The following is a 6,224-nucleotide window of genomic DNA, read 5'->3' on the forward strand; positions in this document are numbered from 1 at the left end:
CATTATATATCTATTTTATGTTATTTATATACCTGTCATTTGCTAATTCGCCGATTACGATGTTTGACACCTGTTAATTTTAAAATGAATGACTGAATAACCCGGTCAAATAAAATAAGCATCTTGCAACCCGTTTGACATGGTGTTGTTAATTTAATTCTGTCGGGTTATTGGCCAATGTAAAATTTGATGTGTTTGCCATAAATTTTATGTCTGTTGATTAGGCGTTGTTTTCCTTTCAGGCAGATAAGTAAAGAAACACGTAGGTATAACATTATGATCTGTGGTATTTTTTAAAAATCACTTTTTTGCCTAAATGAACTTATCGTATGGTATTTTTTATTTATTTATTTGTACACAATAAAACAGACACAAGAAATATACAAAGAAAACAGATAGTACAGGTAAGCTTATCTCTAAACAAAGATATTATTTCCAGCTGACCTACGTTACGAAAGAGATATTCAACGTATAACAAACAATATACACTATATATTTTTTATCTGTAAACAGAGATAATATATATTTTTTTTAAATCGAAGCTCACGATTCTTTTATAACGTTCTTGTGAACTAGTGTGATACACCGTATTCATAGATACTATATAGATTCCAAAGCCAATATCGATAATTATAAAAATAAACATTTAATTGCTTAAAACGATGGAAAAGTACGGCGTGATAGCTTTATTTCATGTTTCAAGCCTTGTTATATATGTATCCCATATAAGTACTTTCAATAAAGATAAAATGAATATTGAGACGTTTTAACAGTGGCATAATACCTTTAAGATTATTACGTGTACAGAAAAAGTGAAAATATATGCATACATCTCACGCTGGTAATCCTTAATAGAGTGAGCAGAATTAGCAATTGGCAATTTGCGAAATCAACGGATATTATGAACCATACGACGACAGATGTTCAACCCATCGCCCATTTTCGTCCTAATATAGCCCAGGCGTTATAGTGTGGTTTTTCATGCAAATTCTATAGTCATTTCGTGTTTAGAAGTTTAGTAAAAAGTAACTGATTTGACTAGTTGGAAACTACCCTAATGGGAGGAATTTGTATCTGCTTTCCATAATAACCATTAAGCTTCAGAAATCAGAATCATTTATTCAACGTAATTATCATGGATAAACTTGTTGAAGGTCAATTAGATTAGATTAGATTCATTTATTTCATATTTAGTTATACAACACATTTTAGACACAATATAAAACGGTAATAATATAAATATGATCGTCGAAAATGATAATAAAAGAATGTCAACAAAGAAGATAATAAATTAAATCAAAATGTCAAAAGATAATAAATCAATTACAATGTCATGGCTAATAATAATTATAAATTAATTATGTATAAAATAAAATTACATTCAAGTAATTACAATAAAATACAATGTCAATTTCAAATAAAATCGTCCACAGAATATATATCCAACAAAAGGTTTTTTAGATGGTGACCGAATGATACGTCACATACCTCATTTTTTATACTAGTGGGTAGCTCATATAACGTCGGACCGATAACGCGCGGGTTCTTAGTGGCGACAGTGGTACGTCGCGGAACTGTCCGCAGCCGACCAGCGCTGCGCAGCGCACGTCCGCCGCCGTCATACCTATCGAACATAGACAGGTTCTGGCGCACATACATCACCACATCGTACACATACCACAATGTAACATTTTTGAATTTACGTCATTTCGCAAGGTGTTTTGGCTGAGGAGAAGAAGTCACAAGAAACTGCAACAGCAACACATCTTTTAAATCAACGATGTACCCTCATTGATTACAAGTTATTTAATAACTAGAGGAACACATCATTAATTTTATAATAAGCTTTTTTTACATAAAATAAGCTTTACATGAGCTTTAAATTTATTTTCTGACAAATAAAAAATATTATCTGGTATTTTATTGTAAAAACGTATAATATATATTTAATAAGGACTTTATTAAAAAGGCTTATTGTGCTCACATCGAAATGAACTCTCGGCAACATGATCTAAATACATAAAAAGATACGGAATCTGGTTTGAATACGACAACTACATACATAACAAGATACTTACCTACTGTGTTTATTGTAAGAGCTGGGCAGTCTCACTGCTAGCGATTTGCGATTTGACAACCGCGCCAAGTAATTAATGTCATATTAAGTCATGATATTCGAGATAATGGTACTAATTCCTGTAAATACCATCTAATTTTATTTTAAGTTATATCTGTCATTTTCTTATCCGCCGAAAAGAAAAGGGACGGGTAATCGACAAGCATAAAATTTATGGAACACACGTCAATTTTAAGCAAAAATCTAAACCAACCATCTAAAAAATTTACATCAGTCAATAACCCGACACATTCATTTACTCATTCTTCCTAAAATTAAGAGCTGTGAATCATCCGTCCCTTTCCTTTTCGACGGATATGAAAATGACGGATATAACTTAAAATAAATATTAGGCGGTGTCTGCAGGAATCGGGGCCATTATGTTACAAGCAGGTTATAAAAAACAAAAAAAAAATGCGTTTGTTTACGTCTGTACGTCTTTCTTACTCCCTATCTTATTTACTTATTTGCGGCATGCCGGTTTCTCGGAATCGCTCGCTCAAAGTGTAACTATGTTACCTACTGAATAAAGATATGTGTATGGATTTACGGTTTAATTACTTTCGTTTTTCGTTCATTCGATCGTGTGTAATAATATATTTTTGGTGCAAAAAAAGTGAATGTGCAGAATAGAGGGTATATTCAGCTGTGCTCGATGATCATCGTCTATGAACGGACCGATCGTAAGCGTCTGTAGTGTAAAGGAGGTATAATATTTGAATTTAGTCATAACGGAGAAAACCACAGGGCTTAGCACCGTAAGCGCGCGACTCTTTCTTGCCTCGGCATACGTCACTCACACACAGTACTGCACAGAAAGAGACAGACGATCTCCGTCGCGGTGAGAAAGAGTCGAGGCCCGCAGCTCATCATAACCGACCGCTACAAGTGTGACCATATAGGATCCAATTAAATATATTATTGAAACCCAAATGATGTAACATAGTGACATACGCGTAAGTGATCGTATTTCGAAGCCAAGCTATTTACATATTATTATGTTTAAACTTTTAAGTATTATACAAACTGAATGTCGAAATGCGTATGTAAAGAAATGGTACCTTAGAGCTAATATGCAACACGTGCTAATTGCAGCGTCAAAATTAGAAGTAAATTCTGACTGCCTGTTGGGTCTACATGACCATCGCGCTGCGAATTATATCGACCAATAAACGCAGCGAATGCTATCTACGTAGATATACGTCGAACGGCTATTGGCCGAAGCCCTCGATAATACTCGCGCCGCGCGCATCGCGGATGCCCGTATTCATAATAATCGTATTAATTACCTAAACTGTTACTGGAAATAAATTTATTTTATTCTTTATTATTATATGTTTATGTGTTCAATATTTTCATATCTGTGGAATTTTCCATCGCAAATGTATAGAATTGAAAATAATTGAAAAAAACTTGTAACGCCTGCCGCGTTTTACTACTGAGTGTAATTGCTCTTGTTTTTCTGTTAGGAACTATCAAAAAGTTATCATTGAAAACACTTAAAAACTACTGCTTAAAACTAAAATATTATTACATAAATAAACATATACTAATTAATTTAACAAAACATATCTATTTACAAAATAATTCCGTTAATATTGTACGACTTTAATAATTATCACATTGCGTAGGTAGCCGTACCTACATTCCACAGCCGAGCCGTTACTCTTCCGGTCGGATGTTCGACACAATCCTTCTGCCTTTGTAGCGAGAACACCTCGATTACTCGTATATTTTTTAAATACGTTTTTTTACTAATTTTGTCTACGATATAATAATTTATAGTGTTGTGTTATCCCCATTAATTGGGTAAGTGTAGCAATTACTATTTTTATTAGTTTAAATATCAACGTAGACTAGTACATGCTTTCTTTGTTCATTGCATGACTGTCATTTTTCATAATCATCGTGTAAATGTATTTTCACGCTTTAGTGCTTATTTTATATCATAATTAGCAATCTTTTATGTTCAAAACAACATTTAAATTGTCAATTTTTCTAAATTAATTCTACTTAACCAACTTAAAGTTATCTTTGTACCTAAGTACTTTCCTTGTTTAAATAATTCTTAAATGGAACAATATTAATGTACAAAATACGTTTAATATCGTTGCTATTAAAATTATTCAGCTTAAAATATTCAATTTTACTATTTTTTTAGATAGTTTTTTAAAACAACTACCTACCATAAATTTATCTTGTTCTTTGTTCTTTTTCTAAATTTATTTTGCTAAATTCACTTTTATTGTGTGTAATTTGCTGACAGCCACATCTTAGATTGCTAAGCTTGCTTGCTATCCACTTCCCATCTTCAATCAAGCTAAGGAATCGGCATGTGGCAGTCAGACTGGGAATTCGGACAATTCTTGAAATGACTAATTCCGGGTTCCAGGGTTCACCCTTCGAGTTCAGCAACCGCTGGACCCACTACCGGTCCTGTACTTACCTGCACCGTTTCACCTTTCGGGTTCTACAACCCGCTGGATCCACTTTCGGTCCTATACTTACCCCACCGCTTCTGCTGCCCTGCTGCGCGCGCCGGTGTACCCCGTGTCGTCGTGGGAAGAGTTACAGGGAAGTGGTAGTTTTCCTACTGCACCAAGGTTGCTCAGCCAGTATCAAATTACCTGCGACCCAGAGATCCGATCTATGTACTTGCTAGGGATTTAATGAAATAAACTTGGTTTAATTTCTATATACCGTTTTATTTTCCCTAGTAAGTACAACCTATTTGATTCGCGTGATAGAATGCGACAATGGCGCCCAACTAAGGAAATACTGAGCTGAGTATCCTTTTTGCTGGTTTTGGCATTTTTGGTCATCTTTGGTGTTGGTCTGATTATTTTGTCTAGCTCTAAGTGAATTGTAACTGCAACTTTTGTGTGCTGTGGTTGCTTTGTGGGAATACCTTACTATTTCTCTTTCAAGGTGATTGCATACAATTAAAAACTCAAAATCGAACCTACCACATCGCACAGAAGGAAAACTTTGATTTTGCACTGCCAACCTCTGTCTATCCCTGTGTTTTAATTGTTGTGTACTTTTGATAGTAGCATTTGTTTTCTTGTTATTTTCCTTCTGCCGTTTGTTGTGTTTTAGTTATTAAGACTTCAGGTACTTGCAACACTTACTCAAAAAATAACTATACAACTAAACTAATTACAATTTAAACATAAAGTAATAGAGATGTCTCGTCCAATTAAATATTTATCACTTCAGAAAGATGAACTCCTTTATGAAGTTCAATTGCGCGGTAAGAGTGGCAGTTCGGTTGTTGAACTTCGCAGGCTAATCGTGGATTTGGCGAAGGAGCAGGCCGCTGAAGACATCTTGGAGTCTCATTTGGAAGCTCCAGAGGATTTGGCTGGTGTCAAGGCTTCTATGATAAAGTCGCAGACGTATTTGGCTAATCTGAAAGCTAAAATGGATAAAACATTATACTTACGAACAGAAAATCTGCTCAATCATATCTACCACCGTCTTAATAGAATTCAAAATGTGCCTGATGAAGTCGATAAAATATATAAATTATGTCACTCAAACCTTTTGGTCCAGTACTCGGAATTTAAAACTCTCGCATCTGCAACTACATCCGATGTATCTGAAATTAAATCCACATCTAGTGCAGTTGTGGTCACTTGTGATAAAACCACAAATGCAGAATTAGCAAATCTAAAATACTCTGGAAAAACCTGTGTCCGCTCCTTCATTCAAAAGGTTAACGAATTTATTCAGGTCAGAAATATTAGCAAAGAAAAATTACTGACATTTGCCTACGAGATTTTTACTGGAGATGCACTGCACTGGTTTCGTTGCGTAAAAGACCGTGTTGAGTCATGGGACGAACTTGTAGTTCTATTGAAAAATGACTTTGGTCAAAAAGATTACGATTACCGTCTTCTTGCTGAAATACGTGCTCGTACGCAAGGCGAACATGAAAATATCACAATTTACTTATCAATAATGCATGGATTATTCGCTAGATTGGATAAAGCGCTATCTCAACAGGACCAATTAGAAATAATTCGCCATAACATTCGTCCCTGTTACGCTAGCACGCTTGCTGCAGTTTCCAATATAACTGATTTGGAGACGTTAAAACAATGTT

General features: G+C 34.7%; 1 long non-coding RNA gene across 1 annotated transcript; it reads left to right on the plus strand.

Annotated features, from left to right (window-relative positions):
* Positions 1-3,572: 3,572 nt before the first annotated feature.
* Positions 3,573-5,240, plus strand: LOC126380191 (uncharacterized). The gene is made up of 2 exons (XR_007568451.1): positions 3,573-3,925; positions 4,509-5,240. It is a non-coding gene; the product is annotated as an uncharacterized LOC126380191 (long non-coding RNA).
* Positions 5,241-6,224: the final 984 nt, after the last annotated feature.

This window comes from Pectinophora gossypiella, chromosome Z (assembly GCF_024362695.1).
Source record: "Pectinophora gossypiella chromosome Z, ilPecGoss1.1, whole genome shotgun sequence".
In the NCBI taxonomy this organism is placed as follows: domain Eukaryota; kingdom Metazoa; phylum Arthropoda; class Insecta; order Lepidoptera; family Gelechiidae; genus Pectinophora; species Pectinophora gossypiella.